General features: G+C 54.0%; 1 protein-coding gene across 1 annotated transcript in view; it reads left to right on the top strand.

Moving 5' to 3' along the window:
• Window positions 1-1,915: 1,915 nt before the first annotated feature.
• Window positions 1,916-24,771, top strand: part of SGMS1 (sphingomyelin synthase 1) — a 262,857-nt gene continuing 240,001 nt past the window's right edge. The window contains exon 1 of the mRNA XM_039238521.1: window positions 1,916-2,170. The gene's annotated coding sequence lies outside the window, so the exon portion shown is untranslated. The remainder of the gene's footprint in view (window positions 2,171-24,771) is intronic.

The following is a 24,771-nucleotide window of genomic DNA, read 5'->3' as shown; positions in this document are numbered from 1 at the left end:
TCCTTGACAGCAGTCTACACAAGATGCTCAGTTGAACCGTGTTCTTTATTTTCCCCCTGGAATCCAAAGCTCAAGGGATACTGCACAGATAGCACTTGTGAGAAACCAGCCAGCAGCTGTCTGGCATTCCTGGAGTTTGGAAACGTTGACCTCACAAGAAAGCAAGGCCTCCCTCTTCTCCGCCTCTTAGTTGCAACTGAGGAGAGTCCCCAGCGGGGGGACCCGCTCTGACTCAAGGAGGGGCGCCCTCAGCGGGCACTAGGGCATGGCGTTTGGCTGAATTTCAGTTGCTCCCCTAAAGCCGCCCGCGAAAGCGGCACTTTTCAGCCTCTAGGGAGGTGCAGGGCGGCGCCCAGGGGGAGACGGAGCCAGAAGAGTCGGGCAGGTGGGGCATCGCGGTGCTTGCCCGACCGCGCCCCAGCTCTTGGGGGGCCGCTCTCCCAGCTTCATTTGTGCGGGACCGCCTGCTGGGCTGAAGGGAAGCGGTGACGCGCCACGGAACCCCCGGGAGGGCGGGCTAACGAGACTGCGGGGCCGCACCCGGGGGCTCGGCTCCAGAGGCCCAGCACCTCGCGCTGCTGACGGATTCTCGGGTGCTGGTGACGCGGCTGCCCACGGGCCCCGGGGGTCCCCGCGTGCCCGCGGCGGGGCTCGCCACCCAGGCCGTCCACCCGCAGAGGTCAGGGCTCGCGAGCGGGGCCGCCGCCGCCGCCTTACGGGCCGGGGCCCCTTCCCCAGCTTCCGCCTCGGGAAGGCAGAGGCCGGGCGCCCCCGCAGCCCACCCCCACTCCCCGCTTCCCGGCCGCGCGCTTTCGGCTCCGCGAGCCCGCAGCCGAGCTACGGTTCAGGCGCACCCCCCTCCCCCGCGGGGCGGAGGCAGGGCCCGAGCCCAGGCCTGGAGGGTGTGGTGGGGAGGACTGCGCCCAGCTCACGCCCGCCAGCCGGAAAATGGCTGCCCCCAGCGCCGCGGACAGTCACGTGCCCAGGCACTGCCGCCGCCGCGCTCCCACTCCCGCGCTGGCCCTGAGGGCCAACCCCGCGGCAGGCGCGGCCCCGAGCGCCTGTCCGCCACAGGGGTGCCTGGCGGGCCGGCGAAGAACGGAGGGCCCCGCGTCGCAGACCACCTCTCCCTACCGCCCGCCTCTAACCCGGGCGCGGGGGTCGGGCTCTCCGAGCCGGGGAAACCTTCTGGGGGCGACCTGCACCAGGTCGGGCTACTGGGCATGCGCAATGCTCCCGTCCAAACTCGACCGGTGTCCGGGTTTTCCGGGCCTCTCGGAGCGGCGACGGGGGCGGGGCTAGGGGCGGGGCGGCTGGTATCCAGGTCCCCACCTGGGGGCTGGCCGCCCCGCGCCTTCCTTGCCCTAACTGGCTTCACGGGATGCTCGCGAGCGGCCAGCGACGAGGGGAGCGGGAGCCTGCACAGAGGTGTGACTAGGGGCCGGAGCGTAAGAGCCGCCTTTTCTTGTGATCAACCAAGAGTTCGTCTCCGGGTCGCAGATTAGGGTCGGGGAGATAGAGTCTCCGGGTGGCTCACAAACTCTTGCACCCCGAGCCCCCCTGCAGTAGGGCCGAGTTTGCGTTCCCTGGTCTGACCAGCTCTGGCTCCGCCCCAGGCGGTGTGCCCAGCCCGACCTTAAAACTCTGCTCCATTCCAGTGTCACCGAGCGACCCCCAAGAAGCACAGTCCGGGCCCTTTTCCCGATCCCTGGAAAGTAAACTCAGGGCGCACGCCCGCTGGCCCCCGGGGCACAGTCTGGCCCGGGTCCCGCTCGCGCTTGCTAGGAGCCCGCCGACCCCGCCCTCCCGGCCCGCTCCCCCCGCCCCCCCGGCCGCCGCGAACACCCGGAGCAGCGGATTACGGCGCGCGGAGAGCCGGGCCGGCGCGGGCCGCGGACTGGGCATGCTCGGCAGCCCGGAGGCTCGCGGTGGCAAGTCGGAAGCGTTCGCACCAGCGAGGCAGCGGCCCGGCGGAGGCGGCGGCAGTGGCCGCGGACTGGACGGAGCGGGCAGGGCCGGCTGGGGAAGGCTGCCGTCCCCTCGCGCACCGCGAGCCGGCCGGAGAGCGCGATCCTGCGGCGGAGCCCCGACGCTGCCCTGCCCCGGATTTTGGTGCGCGGCGGGGGGCTAGGCGAGCGGAATTCCGGCGGCGGCCGCGACTCCAGTGCAAGTGAGCTGCGGGGCGGGGGCGGGGGTGGTAGCGGCGATCCTGGGTGGGGGGCCGAAAGGACGCGGGGAGAGGAGTGCGGGCGGCCCCAGGGCGAGGGGGCGTGAGCGCTGCCCGCGCGGAGCCGCGCGCGCACCTGGCTGGCACTCCCCCCGCGCCGCCGCTCCCGGGGGTGGGCGCGGGTCTCGGAGGGGCGGGCCGCCCGCGGTGTTCCGGGACCTGGTGGGGGCGGCGAGGAAGGCGGGGGCGTCAGTGGCGCCGTTTGGGAGTGCTGCGTGCGGGCTGGAAGGCTGCCTGAGTCGGGTTGGGGCGAGCGGAGGGTGGCGGGCCAGAAGGGCTAGGGGCGAGGCGCCTTGTCCGGCGACCCGGCGGGCGTCCGGAGACCCGCAGGGCCGACCCCCAAATCACGGCCCCACCCCCACGGCCGGGCGGCGGCGTGACAGATGGCACCTCGGGGCCCTGATCGCAGCGCCGGCCAAGCGCCCAGGGTTTCGGGGTTCCCCTCCCCCGCCGCGGCCCCTCGGTGCCCCCCGACTGCATAACGGGTGACCCTCTCCCTGCGGAGCGTGGTGCCGTCCTCAAGCCGCAGAACTGCCTGCAGGTTCGGGGGCGGCCCCGCCGGCCGAGGGGACTGGCTAAGGCCTGGAGGAGCTATCAGCGCAGCCGGAACTGGACAGTCCCTCCTGGACGCGGCTGTCCCCGCGAGCGAGGGGGTCCCTGCGATCCCGAGGCAGCTGGTCTAGGGCAGGGCGGCGACGGCAGCGGCGGTGTCTCCCACCGTGAGGACCCAGGCGGGGGCTTGTGGCTGCGGGCGGGGCGGGCTGGGCGTCCGGGTCCAGCCAACGGATTCAGGCTGGCGCGTTCTGGTTAACGCCTGTTTCCCTCCGGGGAGCCGCGCGAGTGTAAGTCGTGGCTGGAGGGGGTGGAAGGGATCCGTGCAGGCGCTGCTCCGAGGTTTCTTTTCACCTTCAAGCAGAGCCGACTTCAGCGGCGCACTGTGAGGAAACCAGGAGTGAAGGCTGCTTTGTGAAAGGGAAGTTTGTTTTCCGTGTTGGGGGGTCGGTCCGCTCTTTTAGTTCCCTTGACATTCCCCTTCCTGGACCTTTCCAGCTGTTGTGACAGGTTACTTTGCTTCCGGATGAAGGGGTGTTTCTGGGTGGCTGCCTGGCTGTGGAGCGGCAAGCGCCCTTCAGGCAGTGCTGTGAGCCCCCCAGCCCGCCGCCCCCTGCCCCCACCGACGCATCCAGGTCCCGCGGGGAGGACTCTTTGGGCAGAAAGAGGGGAGTGGGGCTGGGGACGTCGCGACTTGGTGGGGGTTGCCAGGGAGGCTGTCCCAACAGCAGTTGCGGGGGGGGGGTGGCGGCAGCCCTGTGGGCCTGTGCTGGAGGGGACAGGGCCACGCTTCTTATGGTTGGGTAGGATGTCTGCTGGAGAAGCTGGGCAGAGGCTGGGTCCCTGTGTGCTCAGTGCTCCAAGGGAAGCCCGGGGATGTTTGGTGATTCAGCAGGTGGCAGTCTTCCAGCTCCCAAGCCCTGCCATGGCCGAGCCAGGGAGCCAGCCTGTGGTGGCAGCAGCTCATGCCCTCTGGCCAGAGGCTCCAGCTTCCAGGGAACCTCCTGGAGCAGCTCACCTTGCCTTATCTTGCTTTGCGTTTGGGTCTGGAGGCCCTGATCTCTAGGTTTTCTTCACTGTTGCTCTTCAGCTAGGTCGGGTGTGTTCCAGTCTCTGCAGCTCTGTGACCTGCTGGCTTAGCAGGAGGCCGCCGCTGGCAGTTTAAGTAGCTAGTTGTTCTGCAGAAAATGATAGCAATATGTAAAGCAGGGAGTCAGTCTTTTCCTTCTGTCTCTGCTTCAGGCTAGAAATCTACATTTTTAATAAAATGGTAAGATGCATTCCTGTAACTCCTTCGGTGCTGCTAGTTAGCTATTTAAAATATCAATAAGCATTGTTTATAAGAAATTAATTTAAGGGATGGATTAAACTGACATTAAAGGGGCAGTTATTAACACAGTGTCTGATTCCTTGGAGGATCCCAAGCGTCTTGCACAGTGCCTGACTTGTCCATGCTCCAAAAATGCTTAGTCAGCTGGAATTTAAAAAAACCGTAACTGAGGCTTGTCATTAAGTTTTGGCACTTAAAGAACTTTGTTTCCTTTTTATTTCTTTTAATGTTTATTTACTTTAGGAAAGAGAGAGAGTGAGAGACAGAATGCACGTGGGGTAGGGGCAGAGAAAGGGGGAGACACAGAATCCCAAGCAGGCTCCAGGCTGTGAGCTGTTAGCCCAGAGCCAGACAAGGGGCTTGGACCCACGGACCATGAGATCATGACCTGAGCCGAAGTCTGTGACCTGACCAGAGTCCACTGCTTAACTGCCTGAGCCACTCAGGCACCCCAAGAACTTTGTTTTCGTAATTCAGAATTGCCTTTTTTGACCAGAGACATTCCGTGTTAGCTTGAAAACTCGATGCTTTTACTTTTTTTTCTTCCTGGTGAAGTCCCTTAATTTTCATATTGTGGCAGATCCTGTATTCAGCTGGAAAACCAGGCACACGCTTTGCTCACACATCTTATGAAAATCTAAAGGATTTCTACCTACAGCTATCATACATTTTTTAAAAAACTAAAATGTACCCCCATGGCACATCCAATACATTTTATATATGAACTTATTTTATACAAAGCATTTCAGGAAAACTCCCTAGAATTCTGAAACCTTTCCTAGCCAATGAAAAGTGCTGCTACAGAAAAGATAAAACCGTGTTTGGGGACTAAAACTTCTGGATTGTTCGTGCAATTGGCCTTTTGGGGGAGGCGTGAGTGTTGGGCCAGCTCATACTTCTGCTGCTTTTTTACTTTGCTTCTTCCTTCGGTTGTTCATCTGTTTCTTCTTTCCCTAAAGACATACATTCCTGGCATGGGCTTGCTTGCTTGAAGCTACTGCCAGAAGGATCTTTTGCATTTTCTCACATAAATTCAGCAAGTGCTGATTTTTATCCTCTGCGTGTTCCCTCCACCTTTCCAGCACTTCGTGTGGTGAGCTGTTCTGTGGCCCCTGGACAGAGCTGCATCCAGTGTGCCCTTGACGGGGGCAGGACAGATTATGGATGGCTGTTTCTTTGCCTTTTTTTGAGGGCAGCTATAACCAGTGTCTTTTGGAAGAGCTGTTAATGGCATGCCTAGTCCTGAAGGTTCTGGCCTTTCTGTGACAGCCTCTTGGTCAGGAGCATAAAGGGTCATTTATCCAGAATCGTGGCTGCAAAGTTTGTCACTTGCTAAGCTAGTCTGTCACCCTCGGGCTGTGGGAGCTGGGAAGCCCAGGGAGGTGGGGGAGGGGAAGGGGAAGAGGAAGCAGGAGTGGTGTAGGCCTGTGGGTCCAGAAGGAGGCTTGGGTTTGTAACTGAGTTCTGGTTTCATTGGAACAGAAGTGAACGCTCATCTAGAGTGGCTGAGTCTCTGGTGGCTTTTTGACCTCTGCACATAGGCTCCTCCCTCTTCCCCCGCAGAGACACACACACGCTGAGAGAAGACACAGGTGTGGACACATGCACACACTTTGCCAAACACCTACATCTCAGCTCTGGTTAGCTGCTAACATGCCAGAGAGGGGACTCCAGGGCTCGGTCGCCGGCTGAGTTCTAGGAGCTTGTGTGGCAGAAAGATTCCTCCCCGCTCTGAGTGGGAAAGGTGTTTGTGGCCTTAGTCACTTTGGAAACTACTGGGGACGTCCCCTGAAGCCACGATTGTGTGTGACTGCCAGTGCCCGGGCCCTTGGACCTCCCCTCTCCCGCCTTCCACCTTTGTCTTCTGGGGCTGGGAGTCGGCCTCCGGCCGGCCTCCGTTGTCAGCACAGGACCCTCTCCTGTGCGAAGCCCCTTTCTCGTTTTATTCTTCCCCTTCCTGTCTCCTCCCAGCCCCTCCCCGCCACAGGTGCCTCCTCTCCCGGTGTGTCCTTGTTGAAGATGTTATTTAGTGCGAGTGTCTTCAACTGACGTGAGCGGTACCTTGCTTTGTAGATTTCATTTGGTTCCTTTTTTCATTCAACATAAACTTCTTTATTATGGCAGTGCTCAGACATTCACAAAAGCTGGAAGCATTTCATTCAGCACTTCGTCCATGAGGCCCGTGAGATCTGTGTTCCTGTCAGCTTGCCTCGTGCTTTGCTGTCATTCCCACGCCGGGCCCACCAGCATCCACTAGTTTTATTGCCCATTGCCCTGGTGGGGGACGCGAGCTCACTCACCTCCACTCCAGCAGAGCCGCGATGAACATCCTGTTTGCATTCTTTAAAAGATGCAGGTGACAGTCTCGAGGGTGGTGGCTCTCCAAGGGGCCACGCCCAGCAGCGGCAGCATCACCTGGCCACAGCTAGGAATGCAGATTCTCAGGCCCCAACCTAGACCGGAATCGGAAGCCCCTGGGCGCAGACACCATCAACTGGGGCTTCACCCTGCTGGTCTGGAGATGCCGATACTTGGGCAAGTTTGAGACCCTCTGATGTGAGGGCGCGTGCGTGGGAGAATGACCTGGTGGAAGAGAAGGGACGCACCTGTTTATACTAAGTGCCGCCCCGTTGTTCTCCAGTGGGCTGAGCTGGTGTCCCCCCCCGCAGCCCCCACACGTGGGTGCATGATGGTTCCCCATCCCCCACATTCTCGCCAGGGGTTCCTATTAGCCTTCTTTCTAATTTTACCAGTATTGGGGGGCTATGCTGTGGGATCGCATCATTTCACTGGGTATTCGTGTCATTTTTTAGTGAATTTGAACATCTTTTGATGTATTTGTTAGCTATTCAGTAGTGTTTGTTTAACCGGCTGTGGTCTGTTCCTCTAACTTGTTGATTTGCAGATGCTCCTTGGACATTCTGGACATGCTCTCTGCCTGTCCACTTTGTTGGGGGTCACCTTCAGAACTTCCTGTTTTGACATAGCCCATTCCTTTGTGCCTTGTGGCACACTCTAGGACTCCCGCCCCAGAGTCACAGAGATAGTCTATATTTCCTTCTATGAGCTTCCTACTGTTATTTTTCACAGTCAGGGCTTTCATTTGTTTTAGGTTCATCTTAACATATGGCATAAAGATGGAATCCAGTGTTACTTTCTTCCTTTCCTGTCATGTGAGCCAGTTTTTCCTTGCGTTATTAAACAGAGTATTTTTTCCTTAACATTTTCGGGAGAACGTGGAGGCGCCTGTGTGTACTTTGGGTTCCCACAGGCACCCTATTGAATGAGAATTTACATTTGGTAAACTACACCCAAAGCGTATGACGATTCGATGGGTTTTGGCAGGCGTGCGTACCTGTGAACCCCCGCAGTCCAGAGTATTTCCATCCTCCTGAGCTTCCTGGGGTCCCTCCCCAACCTTGTCCCCAGATGCAGGGACCTGCTAATCTGCTTTCTGCCACTGTGACTTGGTGCTTGCATCTTCTAGAACTGTATATAAATGGCACCCTAGAGTGTGGTGCTTTTTTGTGTCTGGCTCCCTTTACTCAGCATACTGATTTTTTTTAAATCTCTCTTTTTAAGTTGTGGCAACATAAAATGTGCCATTTTAAGGTGTACCGTCGGGCGGCGTTTCATACAATCACACTGTTGTGCATCCATCAGAACTGTCCATCTCCAGAACTTTTTGTCACCCCAAACTGAAATTCTTTTCTCCTCAAACTCAGCATAAGGGTTTTGAGATTCTTCACAGGGGTCTGTTTTGGGGTGTTATATTCTATAACATCCGTCATCTATTTCTCTGCCAGATTCTTTTTATTTTTAGAGTTTTGCAGGTGTCTTGCATGTCAGGGTGAGCTCCTTTGGTCTTGTTTCTCAGGACTTGGTTATCTGTGGACTTCTGTTCTTCATATATGCTTCAGAATGCTTGTCAAGTTCTTGACCAAATCCTGGAAATGTGACTGGCATTGTGGCCTCAAATGGGGAGAGGTGGCACATCTTGTATCTTAATACTGTAATTTTATCCATGAACATGGTTATCTTTTATAAATGACTTTTTCATAAAACTTAAAATTTCTCTGTCATAATGACTTCCCCCTGCCCCCCAAAGGTAATCTGTTGCTTTGAGGACAGTCCCTTAGTCTCAAACTTACAGGTGATCAGAGTCCGGGCTTTTGGGACGGATAGTGTTTCCGTGTCCGTTCTCCATTCAGCAGCCTTGAGTGACGTGGGTCTGTAAGTCACCTCAGTCTTCTTGAGGAAGGAAGATTCCCCTGGGATCCTTCCTGGCCTGGACCTGAAGGCCTCCCTAGGGGCTTCACAGGTGGGGGGAGGGGGATAATTTAGGAGATGCAGCCTAGATTTTGAAACAGAGTTGCTGTTCCGTGAAGGTTGTTTGAGCCATCTTCTGAAGCTGGCTTTAGATCTGTACACTGAGTACTTTTATCCTGTTTCTTAGGGACTGAGAACAAAGAGGTGTCAGGAAAGCAAAGTGAATCAGCAACCAGTGAACAGTGCAACACACTCCTGGTCTACACACGCAGGGTCTGGCTTCCACCTGGTTTTGTGGGTTTCACAGAAACTGGTGGTTATTTCCAGGGACTCTGGCAGTCCTGTGGAGGAGAAAGAATGAGAACTCTGGGTCACAGATGGTGTATAATCAGGGGTGAGGCAGTGTGTGGGGGGGGCATTGGGGAAGAGAGAAGGGCTGCTTCCTTCCCAAGTTTTGACTTGACTCGGTAGAATTGGATTAGAGGGGAGGGAAGGACAAGGAAACCAAGCAGTTAGCCAACGTTTCTGTCCAGGGCTCGGAGGGCCTAGTATCGAACCCCGTGGCAGTGGATTTTGTACTTATATTTACGTGTCTCAGAGTCACTGCTTTGGGGAAAGTGGTACCAAGTGGCTGGTGGATGCTTAGCTGCCTAGTAGCTTTCTGTCATGGTGCATGGAGAGCAGTGTGCGGAGCTCCAGTGTGTGGGTGCGGATTGTGGCCTTAGCACATACGGCCCCGTGTAATATCAGCAGACACCGCACAGCGTCCCAGTGGCATACATTATCATGTGCCGGGCACTTGGGGCCTGGCACAAGTTAATCACAAGGTAAATGTCAGCTACTTTTTGTTAATCTTTGCTTCTCCTTTTGTTAATATTTGTTGGCATTCATCTCGCACCTCCCTTGAGGTATGTCCATCCTTATGCCCGCAGTTAGATGACTTTTGTCCATCAGGACTGTGGGGGCACGGTTTTGGTGCATGGGCTTTTTCTGTGGACTGCAGGTTTGCGGTGGGCATTCAGGGTTTAGACGCCTCGACAGCAGAGCTGGGTGCTGGCAGTGTGGGCGGGTCCCGCGGGTCCCGCGGGTCCCGCATCGGTGCACTGGAACCAGCAGACAGAAGTCGCGTAGTCGTTAGACCTTTTGGCGAAGGTGTATTCCTCATAGGGACTCACATCTGTTGAGGCCTAACTGCATGGCCAGGGCTGTCTAGGCCCTTGACCCATGGCAGTCCTAGGAGATGGATGTTATCATCCCCTTTTTACAGAGGAGGACAGTGGGGCACATGTAATTTGCCCAACAAAGTGGGAGGAATGCCGTTGAAGGAGCTTCATGTCTGGGGCAGCTGGTAAAATTGACAAGAGTTAGGTGCTCTTGAGAGTTGTGACACACATGGTAGCCCCATGACCTTGGAGGTTTATCAGCCTATGCAGAAGATACCCAAATTTCAGTGTGTGTTAGAGTCACCTGGAGGCTTGCTGAAAACACCCCGGTCCCTTCTGTGCCTGACATGTTCCCAGGTGACACTGCTGCACCTGGCCAGGGGACCACTCTCGGGCAGCCCCTACTGTCAGTGAGGCGCCAGCTGTCCTGCCCCCAGTTACAGTCAGGTGGGAAGATTGCAGATTCAGACATTTTAAATACTTCCCACGTCATGCAGCCAAGACTGAACTCACATGGTCCTGTTTATCTAGGCCAGCAGAGGGGTGTCTGAGCCTGTGCAGAGTAGACATTGGCTTTCTGTCCTAGTGCGTGTTTCTGACGTGGCCCAAACAGGCGATAACTCAGGGTGGAGAGAAAACTCTGGAGCGCACGTCAGGGCTTGGGAGAAGTGTGAGGCGCCACCTCGTGCATCCCATCTTCAGGACGGGCCCCGATGAGTATTTATTTTGTTGTCTCCCCCACCCCCCACTCCCTGCCATGAGCATGCAAAGAAAGGCTTTGGGTCCATCATCTATCCCTTTGGGAAAATTCAGGCATAGAAAAATTAAAAGTGTATGAGAAGCATATCCTGATGGTGGAGAGGCAGAACATAATCTTATTTGACTGGCCTATTGTAGTAGAGAGCTGGGGAAGCCTCTCAGGCAAAGGAAGGAGAGAGCGGGGCTGTGTACCTGCATCCAGCTGCTGTGAGGTCGAGGAGCCACCCTGTGTCCACACTCCGTGCAGCCCCACACGGCGACGTGGGGGGGGGCTGCTACTTTTACCGCAGAAGTTTTCTGTTTGCAAGTGAGGCTGCATTTCCTCCATCAGAACAACGTTATGCGTAAAACCGTGGAATGAGAAGTTGTTAGAAAGATTGTATGGGAAATTGGACCCCAGTTGTAACTGTAGGAGAACACATAAGTACATCGTATTTGGGAAGACGACTTTGCCCTGCTAGTTGTCTGAGCTCTGCTGGGGGCCAGAACCTCCTGGAGCCTGGAAACCCAGAGAGGCGTGAGAGGCATGAGCTGTGGTCTGGGTCCCTGAGGGCTCAGTGTGGGGACAGACAGGCGTACCTAGGGATCAGTGCAAGTGGTGCCCCCCCAGCGGCAGGGAGGGTCCCAAGCTCTGGGTTCCCCGTGCTCGGCAAGGGGAAGGTAACCCAGACTGTAGGGTAATGCACATGGCACCAGATGTGGTGAGGTTGGGTTTTCTTTCCTTGTTCCCCTTGTTTCTGGGGCTGCCGTGTCTGGTGCAAGACCTTGGGCAGCAGGGAGGCATGTAGGAGGGAGGTCGCTGCGTGGTCAGCGGCGAAGTGGAATCCGGAACCAAGTGGCACTTGGGAACCACGTAGAAAGTCATAGCAGCACGTGACTGCTTCTCCTCAAAACTGTGGGTGCATTTTATGGGGCGCCTGGGGGGCTCAGTCAGTTGAATGTCTGATTTTGGTTTCAGCTCATGTCATGATCTTATAGTTCATTGGTTTGAGCCCTGCGTTGGGCTCTGCTGACAGTTCAGAGCCTGCTTGGAATTCTCCCTCTTCTCTCTCTCTGTCTGTCTCTCTTTCTGTCCCTCCCCCCCCCCCTTTAAATAAACAGGCTCAGTCTCACCAACTGCAAGATCATGACCTGACCCAAAATTGGATGCTTAACTGACTGAGCCACCCAGGTGCTCCTGAAAGGTCCATGTTTAAGAAAGCGGGTAAAAAGTTAAAATGGTATGGTTGAGAGTCTTTATCACTGCCCGTCCCCTTGTTAGAGGGGCTGATGCGAAGGGACCAGCTAAGGGGGCAGACGCGTGCCGGGAGCCTCTTAGTGGTTACAGGGGACATGATGTTTCCATGTGTTAGGGGTGGGACCGGGTCATTTATTCCTCTGAGGAAATGAGAGAAGCAGAGTGACAGAGCTGGTGTCAGGGAAGGGGACCCGTCCTCCACGGAGCCACAGGAGAGCAGGAGACCCCAGAACAGGCACCGAAACGAGGCCTGGGGAGGACGGTTAGGACTTTGGCTGTTGACGTCAGAGGCACATGTTTTAGAAGACTCCTCAGAGGTTCCTGGTCGTTTACCTGAATAATAGACTTGCTGATAGTTGTCCTTCAAGACAAGGGCATGCAGGGTAGCTTTTTTTTTTTTTTTTGAATAGTTTATTCTCAAGTTGGTTTCCATATAACACCCAGTGCTCATCCCCACAAGTGCCCTCCTCCATGCCCATCACCCCCTCCTGCTTCCCCCACCCCATCAGCCCTCAGTTTGTTCTCAGCATTCAAGAGTCTCTCATGGTTTGCCTCCCTCCTTCTCCCCAACTATTTTTCCCCTTCTTCCCCATGGTCCTTCATTAGGTTCCTCCTAATCCTCCTATATGTACAAACATATGATATTTGTCCTTCTCTGCCTGATTTCGCTCAGCATAACACCCTCAAGGTCCATCCACGTTGCTACACATGGCCAGATTTCATTGTTTCTCATTGCCATGTAGTATTCCATGGTATAGATAAACCACATCTTCTTGATCCATACATCCATTGATGGACACTTAGGCTCTTTCCATGTTTTGGCTATTGTTGAGAGTGCTGCTATGAACATTGGGGTACATGTGCCCCTATGCATCAGCACTCCTGTATCGCAGGGTAGCTTTTAAGAAGGACGGCACAGATGCTTCCCTATGCTTTGATCCAGCGGTTCTGCTTCCGGGAGTTTATTTTAAGAAATAATTGAGATCCCCATTCACCCTAGAGCCGCTTACCGGAGCAAAAAGTCAGAAACCATATTCCCATCAAGGGGGGACTGGCCTAACGAACGGTGTGTGCCCACACGGTGGGTACAGAGCAGCCCTTGGAAATAAGATCTGGAAGATCAATGACAGGCAGGGAGGTGTGTGCCTCCCCTGCTGCGCGGAAGTGCTGCTTGGTGGTGACTGCTTGGGGTGAGCACCGCTGCTCTCACCCTCAGGGCCTTTTGTCTGGCAGGCTTACGTGCTCCCAGGGGGACAAAGGAAAGGATGACTTCCTAGCAGGCAGTCTGACCTCCGTGGAGCCTCTGTCCACCTGTTGTCAGCTGCAGCCGGGACGCGAGACCACCGGTGTTGCAGAAGTCAGAAGTCAGTCACTGAGGTGTCTTTCTAATGATGGCCTGCTGTTAGCCTGTCCTCCCACATGGGCTCCGCGGGTAGAAAGGGCTGCCGTTCGGGGAGGGGGTGCCCCCGCCATCTGTCTGCAGACCTCAGCGGCCTGCTCGCCAGCTCCCCTGGCGTCCCCTTCTTGTCGTTCACTGCCCCGTCCTGGGCCCCCAATGCACTGCCGTCAGTGTTTGCAGCCATGTGGAGCAGTGCTCCATTCTTAGAAATCCTCTGTCTTAAGTCCTTTCTGGGAGGCTGGCAAGGTCCAGGTCGGAGACTGGCTGCCCTGCTTCCCTGTGGCATCTTTCCTGATAGGCCACAGCTATGGCCACTGCTGTCACCAAGGGATGGCTGTTCCACGTGGACCCGTGGTGAAACCTAGTGTGCAATTCCCATCGCCAACGGCACCAGGCAGCAGTGAAGGTCAGTTCCTTCAGGGGAGGCCACTCACCATGGCCTTTGGTAGTGTTTCTGGCTGTCACCAGGCCCAGGCCAAGCAGAGGGGGCGTCGGCGGGGTCTGGAAGGTACCTGAAGGTGCCGTGTTCTTTGCCGGCCCTCATTGAGTCAGGCTGAGTGAGGCTCTCAGGCCCACAGATGGGGAGGTGCGGGCCCTGCCCTCAGGAGCACTCCAGGGAGGGCGTCTACACGGGGACCTCACGGCAGCATGGAGTGATCCAAGTCCACGTGTGCTGGCGGCAGGGACCTCGGGGACTTTGGCTAACCCGTTCTGGAAGGTGGTGACTGGGTGGGCAGGTGCACGTGGTCGTGGATGTGGGATGGCCCCCAGGAGTCTGGCTGTTGGAGGCTTTTCTGCCTTAAAAAAGTTGTTTGTTTGTTTGTTTTTAATGTTTATTTACTTTTGAGAGAGAGAGAGAAACAGCATGAGCGGGGGACAGAGAGAGGGGGAGACACAGAATCTGAAGCAGACTCCAAGCTCTGAGCTGTCAGCACAGAGCCCAACATGGGGCTCAAACCCACAGACTGTGAGGTCATGACCTGAGCTGAAGTCGGACGCCCAACCAACTGAGCCACCCAGGCGCCCCATTTGCCTTTTAACCCGGGTTTGGTTTTCCTTTAGAAAACCTTTTTCCTTTTTTCTCCTCCTCCCCTGCTGTCTCCTACTTCCCTTTCTCTATTTAGAAAACACATAAGCAAAAACAACATCGTTCAGAAACTATGAGCCGTTGATAGCCACTGTTGTCATTTTGGTGTCTATCCCTCCTGTCAGCTTTATGTAAATACTGAATGTGCACTGAATGAACCTTTTGGCCAAGTGCCAGAAGATGGGATGTTAAAAGGACCTGTTTTCCAAAAGGAAATCTCAGTCATTCTGGAATTTGCTTCTGGCATGCAAGTCGAGATCGAGAATTTTATGAAAATTATTAGTGTTGTGAAGACTGTAGCAGCACCATGGCACGGGAAAGTTACTGTCTTAGTGTGTGTGTTCAGGGTTGTGAACGTTTGTGGTACAGGGTAGGTAATGACTCCATGGGGTGGAGGGGCCACGTGGCTTTATTTGTGATTTTGGTTTTTGAATCATTCTTACTGTTTGGGCCAGCCATCAGCATAACGCACTATGAGGGGAAGTGTGTGTCCCGCTTACTAAACTTCTGTCAAGTCACGGACTCCTCTTCCACTCCTGGATGCGACGCTTTTCTTGGTGACGGTGGCATGGTTTGTTGGAGCGGCCCCTCCCCCCAACTTTGTGCAGTGCTTGACAAAGAGTAGATCTGGACAGTCTCAGAAGCAGAAGTGACATTGTTGCCTTTGTGCAGATTTTTTCCTGGAATTGTTGTATGCGGCTGCTGCTTCCCACAGCCAGCGAGAGAAAAATGCGTCCTTACGCCTCGGCTCTTGGCGTGCTGTGGAGTGGTGTAATTGGCTTTCAAGATAACAAAGCTGTTGTCCAAATCTCCCATCTGCATCTCAACTCTCGCTGCCTGCTACCGGTTTCAGCATCTTCCCTGGAGAGGAGTGACGGAAGACTCTGTGCAGGGGCGACATGTGAGAGAGGCCTGCTCACTCCAGAGACAGCTTCGAACACGGATCCCATTGAGTTAGGGAGCTTGCCCTCTGATACTGTCATGAGCATGCTGCATCGACTGCTCCCTGCAGAATATAGTGTGAGGACGGTATTCAAGCAGCCTTTGAGATCAGCTAATAGCCAGCCACCCCATCCTGTCTTTGAGCGTTTCGGGACATCTGTGTCATGTGCTAAGTATATAAGTACTTATGTAAGTCATGAGTATACGACAGAAACCCTTGTCACGTTGTTTATGTTTGGGTGGGACAGATTTTTTATCCTAAGAATTGCTGGGAATGGGAGCCTGGGTGGCTCAGTCGCTGAAACTTCAGACTTCTGATTTTGGCTTAGGTCAGGATCTCGTGGTTCACGGGTTCAAGCCCCACACGTGCTCTGCGCAGACAGTGAGGAGCCTGCTTGGGATTCTCTGTCTCTGCTCCTCCCCCTTGCTCGTGCTCCCTTCCTCTCTCTCAAAATAAATAACTAAACTTAAAAAAAAAAAAAAAAAGATTGACTGGGAATGCTCCCCAGCATTTGGAATGAATCTTCTGATATTACCAGTGAATATTGGAATGGTGTGCCTGGTTTACCTTCCTGACGTTGCCATGCTGAATGGTGAGGTCACTGATCACACACCAGTTCAGGGATGCCGGGAACAGCATTGGAAGATGCATTCTGCTCTTTGGCCTTCCACATCAAAACCAAAAATCGGATTTTGGCCAAGTATGGAAAATGAAGACAGTTTTGGTGGATCCTTAAATATACAGAACAATATATATTTTATTTGTATAGGCTTCAAGCATAACATTTCAAAGATGTGATGGAGAATGTTCCCAACCTATTAATTTGCTTTGAAAGACTACAGACATCTTTTATTTGTTTTGTTTTAATCATCAGACAACATATGTGACATAACATTTAGCATCTTAATGATTTAAAAAATTTTTTTTAATGTTTTATTTATTTCTGAGAGAGAGAGAGAGAGACAGCATGAGCAGGGGAGGGTCAGAGAGAGAGGGAGACACAGAATCTGCAGCAGGCTCCAGGCTCTGAGCTGGCTGTCAGCACAGAGCCTGACGCGAACCTCGAACCCACGAACCGTGAGATCATGACCTGAGCTGAAGTCCGATGATTGAGTGACTGAGCCACCCAGGCGCCCTCATCTTAACAATTTTTAAGTATACAGTTCAGCGGCATTAAGTGTTTTCACTTTTTCATGCAAGTGTTGGCGTTGCCACCATCCGCCCCCAGAATGCGTTCATCCTTGCCAGTTGAGACTCCACACCCAACAGACACTCGCTCTCCATTCCTCCCCCTTCCCCAGCCCTAGGCCACCACTCTAAACTTTGTGATTTTGGCCACCCTTGGGACACATGGCCTCTGTCACTTGGCAAATGTGGTAGCAGGTGTCAGAATTCCTACTCCTTGTATTCCATCATGTGTGTGCCCTATACCATCTGTGCATTCACCTCTTCATGGACACTCGGGTTGCGTCAGTGTTTTGGCCATTGCGAGTCACTCTATCAGTGTGTGTGAGGCCAGCGTCTTTTTTTTTTTAATTTATTTATTTTTGCTTTCTAAATTTATTTTTATTTATTTACTTATGTATTGCTTTTTTTTTTTATTTTAAATAAGGAAAATGTAAGCCTTCTTGTGATCAGTTGTACTGCCGAGCTGCCACATTCAACTTTGGGCAAGGGAATGCCTCCCTCCTGGACCTATATAACCCCAAGTCCTTTCAACAGCATTCAGGTGAAGCGCTGGTATTTGCCTGAGGTCAAGGGAGCCGTTTCACAGAACAGGGGGGGAGGTCCCCGATTTGGAATGTATTGACTTTCTGATGATATGAAGGTGATGGAGAAACCGTACTTGGAATTCTAAGTTTATATCTGTTCCCTGGACTGGCGAGTTCCTCTCCCATGATGCAGGGCCGCAGCCTTCAGGCAGCCCTCCATCGCGGCTCGCTGACAACCATTTTGTACCTGCATGGCTGTCCTGTTTCTCACCGCAGACAGTTCTCCATAAATTACCTGAGATCGTCAGCACTGTTATCAAACAGGCTTTGTGTTAGATGGTTCGCCCACACTTCCTGGCTAATGGAAGTGTGCTGAGCATGGGTGAGACCACTGGGCTGAGCGACAAGGTTAGCGGGTTCCGGGTGTTTTTGACTTCCATTAGGCTTATTGGTGTGTAACCCCTGTTAGCTGAGGAAAAGAGTCTTTGAGAGCAGTCTTGCCAGGGAACTTGGTGGCAACCTTTAGTGAAGGCCTGTCCACGTGCTTGGAAAAGAGCCTGCTCTCTTCTTGTCTTCTGCTCCCACCGGTCCCGCCTATTGGCGCTCTGGAAGAAGATCTGGCGGCGACACTGGGCCCCCAGCTCAGCCTGTTGGCCATGGCCGGCACAGCCCTCCTCAGAGCCCTTTCTGGACGTGCAGGTAATGATTTCTGCAAGCGTTCTGCTCAGCCATGAGCCTGTTTCCAGCAGCCCGGGGGTTTCTATGGCAGGACAGCAGTCTGGGAGGGGGGCCGGGCTGTCACCACGTGCTCCCGGCATGCACTGGGCATTTACATGCATATGTCTTCCGGAATCCATGTGGTTGGGGAGGCTGGATGGAGAACAGGGAGCAGCAGCCAGACTCCCTGCCCTGTTTGGGGGTCCCCTGGCCGGGGGTGACTGTCATCCTGCAGTGACACTTTGGGCACTGTTTTTGCAGAGACCTGGAAGATTGAGGTTAGCTTCCTGTGTGTGATGGGAGAAGTGACCTGGGTATCTTTCTAGACTTGATAAGAACCAAATATGAGTAACCATGGATTAAACAGCGTCTGTCAGGTCTGTTTGCCCACATTTTCTGAAGGCCCGGATGTGTCTCAAGAGGGCGGCCCATCTTGGAGTTTACTGACTGCACTGTGTACTACGTGTTTCTAGTGAAACTCCATTTTTCTTGCTTTAGGATCTGTCTGTTCAGTCATGTGTTAGCATCTGTCTTGGTCTTTTTACTGATGGGTATGTGTGTGTATGGATTGCAGAGTTGTGGGGTGGATTTCAGAGAAGGCCTTGATTTAAATAGGTGACCTGGAAAGATTACATGCACATTTGATACTCAGTCATATAATTTACATATTTAGTCAGTCACTTTGGCAATCAGTCAAATATTCTGCTTCAAAGAATAACCATAATGCCGTCTGAATTAATTGTTTGGTTCAGCGTGCAAGATATCATCAGCTGTATGTCTTTGGGAGAAAGGATAATTGGGTCCTTTTGTACCATTAACATTTTGAGCGCAGCTGACTCACTGTGGTGCCTCTGATACCTGGGCTGTGACACAGCCACTGCTTTACAGGTGACAGCCGGACAGAAGTGTGGTCTCTGTGCTGTGGCATCTGGTCTGTTGTGGTCTCCTGTGCATCCTGGTTGTGGTGGAGAGAACGTGGCAGGCTCCTGCCTGCGTGTCCCCTGGTGGACCAGTGACACCCGTGATCGGTGTCTTTACTGCCTTTGGGGGGAAGTGGCCCCTGCTCTTGGGGAGAATGAGATCAGAGGAGGAATGGCAGAAGCCTCCAGATTATTTATATGCACGTGTGTGCATCTCCCTTCCTCTGCCAAGCCCCCTTTCAGCTGCACCTTCCCCGAACTCTCCACTGAGATGGCCATCCTGACCTCCTCCTCCTCCTCGACTGCCACGGAGCACCCTTCTTTCCCTTCCTTTCCCTCCTTGGGTCTCCCAGCTTCTCTTCCTTCCTGGAGGCTCCTTCTTTGCCTTCTTCCTTGGCATCTGTACCCTACCCGCATGTGTAAATGTTCCCGGAGGCTCTCCCCTCCACCCCAGTAGTGCGTAGGCTCTCTATGAGGCGGGATCTCGTTGGGAAGGGGGTCCGGCGGGGAGAGGGCTCTGATTAATTACCTGGTTTGCATTCAGAAAGTTCCTTACCGTCTGGGCGGCATGGTCAGAGTGGGTTAGGCCCCAAAACTTGGACCCTGTGGCAGAAGTGATGGAGGACGTGCACAGCGCCCTCCATTGGAGGCTCAGAGGTACTGGTGCAGATGAGATGCGACCTCTCCCGCTTTATCTGTGTTCCGTTTCCAGAATGGTGTGGTGACTCCTACTGGAGTCAAGTCTTATGTTATTCTTGATTGAAAATTCAGTGAATACCAAAAATCTCAGCCTGCTTAAGTGCTCCAGCCCGTCCCGTTCCTCTGTCTCCGTGTAGAGCGCACGTTTCACACACTCATTTTGGTAACAGCATTTAAAGATAGAAGGCATTAGAAATTGACGTTAAGAATTCACTTTTTGTCTCGCATGTCTGTTGTCAGTTACATCTTTAAGGTCCCTTCAAATGATGCCGCTGCTCCGTCTAGAATTTTGTGCACTGTTATGTCTACAGAGGATCGCGCAATTACTTTTTTTTACCAGTCAATTTTCTTTATTGCCTCAAGAAAATTTGGAGGTACTGTTCTGATACTGTAGATTTTAACACTGTGATTTCTTGGACTTTTTTGGTTTTTAATTTACTGAACTGCCTGGTGGCGATTTTATCGGCTTTGCTCATTTGTGTAGCGCAAAAGTTCGTGGACGGTGCATGTGGGAGCACCAGGTTGCTGGAAGGCACACATCGCAGCATTGGAAATGAAACCAAGGCTTGTGATTACTGGCGAGATGGGGGAGGGTCCCTGTGCTGCCAGCCGCCAGCGAGGGCATGTCATTCACATTGCTTGAGTTGTGTTAATGTTCATTTCCTCATCTGTAAAATGAGGACAGTGATGCTTGTACAGGTTTGTACACCATTTGTGTTCAAATGCCCCGCACATGGTCGGTGTAAAGTCGATGGTAGCGGTTATTCCCAGGGCTTCCTGACTGAGGCCAGAGTGTATTAGAAAATGGTTGTGGGGGTACCTGGGGACTCCATCACAGGGCGTCTGACTCTTGATTTTAGCTCAGGGCATGGTCTCATGGTTTGTGGGTTCGAGCCCCATGTTGGGCTCTGTGTTGATGGTATGGAGCCTGCTTGGGATTCTCTCTTTCTCTCTCTCTGCCTGCTTGCATGTACTCTCTTTTTCACTCTCTCTATCTCAAAAAACAAAAACAAAAACAGGTGGCTTTGGGGCACCTCGCTGGCTTCATTGGTAGAGTATGTGACTCTCGATCTTGGGGTCATGAATTTGAGCCCGACACTGGGGGTAGAACTTACTTAAAAAAAATCTCTTCCTTTATTAAAAAAAGTGGCCATGTTTTTCTGTTATTTTTTTTCTATTATTCGTCATCACAGAGGATACGGTGGTGGAAGGAGGGAAGTCTCGACTCACTGAAAACCTCATTCTATTTTTTGATTGCATTCATATCGTCTAAATCTGTGCATTGCCATCTTTTGTTCTGGTTGCTTTTTCAGCGGTGGAGCAGGATGCTAAAAACAAAACATATCACAGGAAGCTTTTCTCTATCTCGAACCTGTGTGAACGAGTCAGTCTGACCAGCCAGTTCTTTGTCCTGGGAGATGAGGCTTTACATTTCTTTGTTTCTCATTTTTAAATGTTTGTTTTCTGAAATGTTTTAAACATTTACAAAATGTAGAGAATAATGTAACGAACTTATATACCCAGCCCTTAGTTTTATCAAATATTTTGTATATTTTATGTGCTTTGTGGTATGTGTGTGTGTGAATTTGTTTTTCAAGCAGACATCCCCTATCGATGGGACCGTATGTTCTGGGGCTGTGCCGTCCTCTCCGGTGCCCAGGACAGTACTTGGAGAGTGGCAGGCTCTACATAAACACTGTGTGTCCTTCCCCAGTGGCCTCCCTCCCTTCTCCCCAAGGTGATATCATCACAGATAGCCAGCAATGGAGGATGGAAGGAATCCTGGCTGGGTTCAGCCAGTGACGCAAATGAGTTAAATGAAGGCCACCGTCAGGGAACTTTGAATGCCCTGATACAAGGGTGTGGCAGACGAGTTCAGAAATGTCCCCTGTGGAAACCAGGACCCAAAGAAGTGGTCTTTGGGATGAACTAGAGGAAGTGGAGATGGGGCCAGGACAGGCACGAGCCAGAGCTCAGCCGTGGGGACCGTGTTCCTGGGGAGCAGAAGGAGGTAGTTCAGGGTTGCCTGGACTCTGTTATCAGGAGGGAGCAGCAGGGGAAGAGCAGACCACCGAGCCCTAAGTGTACAGAAGGAGCAGTGGTAGGCCCTTAACGCAGCGCTAGAACATCCTAGAAGAAAAGCCGACACTCCAGAAGCAGGCCATTCTGGATTCAAGTTTAGTTCCTCTCTTTCTGGCTGTGCGGCCTGGAGTAAGCCACCTGCCCTCTCTGATGTGAGTTCCGTTCCTGTGTTGGCCACCGAGAACTTAAGAGCACGGAATTGTGTTTTCACCGGGCCGTTGCACTGTTTTCAAAGCTTCTCTTGCCCACATGGGTCAGACGTGTGCACAGCGAGCTTACCTTGCTCACCAGACGTGCCCGCCCTCTGGCATCTTGTGAAAAGACCATCCTCTTCTCAGTCATCAGGACTGAACCGGGGGCACCCACAGTCCCTTTTCCGTTACCCCGTCCCCTTCCAGTCAGCAAAGAAAGGTCATGTGCTCTCCATCTTACTCTTGCACGGACCCCGGTCCTGCCTGGATTCTCTGTAGCTGCCCGCCCTCTGCCCTGCGGTCCCCACCCTCGGCCCACTCTCCCTCCCCACTGCGCCCAGTCCCCTTCCCACGTTGGTCCTGCCCAGGCGAGCCGTGGCTCCCGCACCCACAGGAGAAGTCCTGCGCGTCACACATGAACATCGAGTGTCTGTGCTTTGTCCCTTGCTGTCCCTCTCACCCATCCTGTCCCGTCCCTGCTGGCTCCTCACTGCCAGGCTCTGTGCCCACGCGGATGCCTGCCACTGCCTTGGTCTGTTTCGTTTTCCTCTCTCGGGGTCTCCCGGGTGTGCCGCCGGCCGCCCGGCCTCGGTCCTCCCCCAGGGTCACCGAGTGGGCTGCACGCGGGCACAGCTTGCGCTGCGAACTGATCCTCATCCTTACAGCTCCTCACGGGGCGTCTGACTCCCCCACAAGAAGCAACAGGAGGATGTAAATGGATAAGAGGAGGTGTTCAGCACCTGTTCGGCAGCCCGGCTGTGGCTCAGGAGAAGCTTCCAGTCCACGTGGAAGAGGAGGCTGGGATGGGGGTGTGTGCAGAGTCCCTTGGACCAGGACGCCTCTACCACGTGGCCTCTCCTGGGCGGGGCGCCTCCACCATGTGGCCTCCGTGGTCTGCAGGGGCCTGATGGGGAGTCAGGACCCAAGCTGGGGAGTCTGCGGAGGTGGAGGAGACGGACTCTGGGCCAGTGCCTGCCCTTATCGCTCCTGTGGCGTAGCTGGCACGAGCACCTTGTGCCCGACGGCTGTGCTCACCTTCCCGTCTGCGAGGACCACCGGCTGAGGGAGTGTTAGAGTCTTCGGTGTAGGAACTTTGTGGGAGCAGGGCTTATGGCCCCACCCTCCCTTCTGTTCTGGCAGGTGTCCCTGGGCTCGCGTGGCCACCGCAGCCCACGGCCTTGGTGCTTTGGGGCCCTGTGTGGAGGCGAAGCGTTTGCTGCATTCAGGGATATGTTGGGTGTCTTGCGGCCTCAGGCTTTCTCTGTGCCTCGTGGGCGAGCAAGGGGACAGCCGTAAAGTCTTAGTCGTTGTCAGCTGTGTTCTTTACGTTCCGTTGAATCCTTTGGACAGGAACCGGCACCTTCTGTTCCAGAGCTCTGGGTGGGCACGAGCTCCCTCGGGACCAGGAGGTGGCGCACCCGCGCTGGCCAGCCGTGTTCTTCACGTCCAGGAAGTCCTAAATGCTGGAAATTGCTGCCTGTGAGGCGGCCGCTGCGGTGACACTCCACCTCGTGTTTCACTGGACTCTCAGCTCCTGCCAGCAAAGCTGAGGACAGGCTGGTACTGGAAGTGCGGGGTATTTCTGTATCCCAGTGTGAACTGCAGAACAGGACACTGCCTATGGAGACCCTTGCAGCTGGCGACTTGTCTGGGGCAGCCCGTCACTGTGCGGGGCGCTGGAGAGCCTGTGTGGTCTCTGTCCTCTCCTTCTCTACTCCCTAGATCTCTGCCCCTCCCTCTGGATCTCCACCCCTCCCCCACTCGCACCATCTCTGTCTCTCAAAATAAATAAACTTTCAAAAAAAAATCAGAAAAAGAAAGAAAAGAAGGTTTGGCCCCGAGCACTTCTGAGAAAACCTTAGCAGCAGCTGCTTCTGTTCTCATAACGCTTGCTAGCATCCTGTGGCTCTGGCCGCCCTGTACTGGCCGCCCCCTCTGGAACACTGCCCCGTGGATGGCTTCCCGCACCACTCCAGATCAGGTTATGAACCGACACGAGATGCAGCCTTTCCTGAAGTAACGAGACGCCCTTCCCTGTTTCCCTGTGCGGCTTACTCACAGATTGCATCAGGTGGCCAAGGACGATTTTGCGGGACGGACTGTGGCACACGCTTACCCCCGCCCCTCACACCTGCTCTGGGTACAGAAAGGCCGGAGACCAGGGAGTTGGCTGGCGTGTAGCCTGGAGGCCCTGCTGCTAAAGTCAAATTTCATCCAGATTTTTTCCCCCATTTTGCTATCTTTACTTCTGTATCCAATAGCATAATTAACCAGCCATTTAATTTTTAAAAAATAATTATTTTGAGGGGAGAGTGCAGGCAGGGGAGAGGCAGAGAGAGGGGGACAGGGAATCTGAAGAGGGCTCTGCGCCGACAGCCTGAGGGGCTCAAGCTCACAAACCGTGAGATTATCACCTGAGCTGAAGTCTGAGGCTCAACCAACTGAGCCACCCAGGAGCCTCCCAGTCAATTAATTTTTTTAGCTTCTTAAACGTAGTTATAAATGTACAGATTTGGTCAACGGCACTTCATACGTTCAATGGTGTAATCCTAGGCGAGGTGGAGATGCTGTGCGCGATGCTGCATGTAATGTTGTTGGGACCTTTTTAAATCTGTCATTTGCCAGGCATTTATCGAGGGTTTTCTTCATTGGCCCGATGATTTGGGGTGATGTCCAGGCCACTGGAAAGACTTGGAAGAGATGTTGCTGTTTGAAACGAGTGCCTGAGATTTTCTATCGTCAGTGATAGAAAGGCTGAGTGAGCCCGGTGTTTCTGTAGAGTCCTTCCCAGCTCCAGCACTCAGGTTAAGAATGTCGAACCCGTCAAGGGTGATGGGTTGGCAAGGGTATTCTGCTCAGGGCTGGACAGGAAGAGGAGATGATAATGTTGGCAGAAGAAAGTGGCACAGCAGTGGCCTCTTGCGGCTTGTCAGGTCATCCGTTGTGGGGTATGCAGGGCTGGGTGTGGGTGTCAGGGCAGGGCTGCAGGGCTGCCCCCAGATCGGGGGCACTTTTCACCTTGTCCTTCCCGGGTCTGGTGTGTATGCGACGCCCCGCGGTGCCTCATCCCTTGTGCCTCTCGGTCTCCGTAGCCCTCACAGCAGCCCTTGGATGTACAGGAGCCCCATTTTACAGGTGAGAACGCTGTGTGAAGAGAGGCCTCAGGGTAACCCCTGAGGGGGTGGTGCTGCGCCCTGAGCTTTTCTCTGCACTCGGCCTCAGTCTCCCAGTACGGCACCTGTTCCAGACATAACGTCAGTACTGGCCTGCCCCGAGCCCGGGATCAGGTACTTCTTTTGGTCAGAAGGGCCCATTATGGAACAAGCAGGGACTCTGACATCCAAGACCAAGTTCAAATGTGTCTCCTCCGTTTTATGTTGTTGTCTGTGTGGTTTTGGCCATGTTACTGAGACTCCAGAGCCTAAGCCTCTACAACCCAGCTGTACGGTGGGCGCGGTCCCTGCTGGGTAGTAGGGGGTTAGGG

This window comes from Hyaena hyaena, unplaced genomic scaffold (assembly GCF_003009895.1).
Source record: "Hyaena hyaena isolate Hyena2069 unplaced genomic scaffold, ASM300989v1 scaffold_141, whole genome shotgun sequence".
Taxonomy (NCBI): domain Eukaryota; kingdom Metazoa; phylum Chordata; class Mammalia; order Carnivora; family Hyaenidae; genus Hyaena; species Hyaena hyaena.
This window is presented reverse-complemented; position numbering and strand designations above follow the sequence as displayed.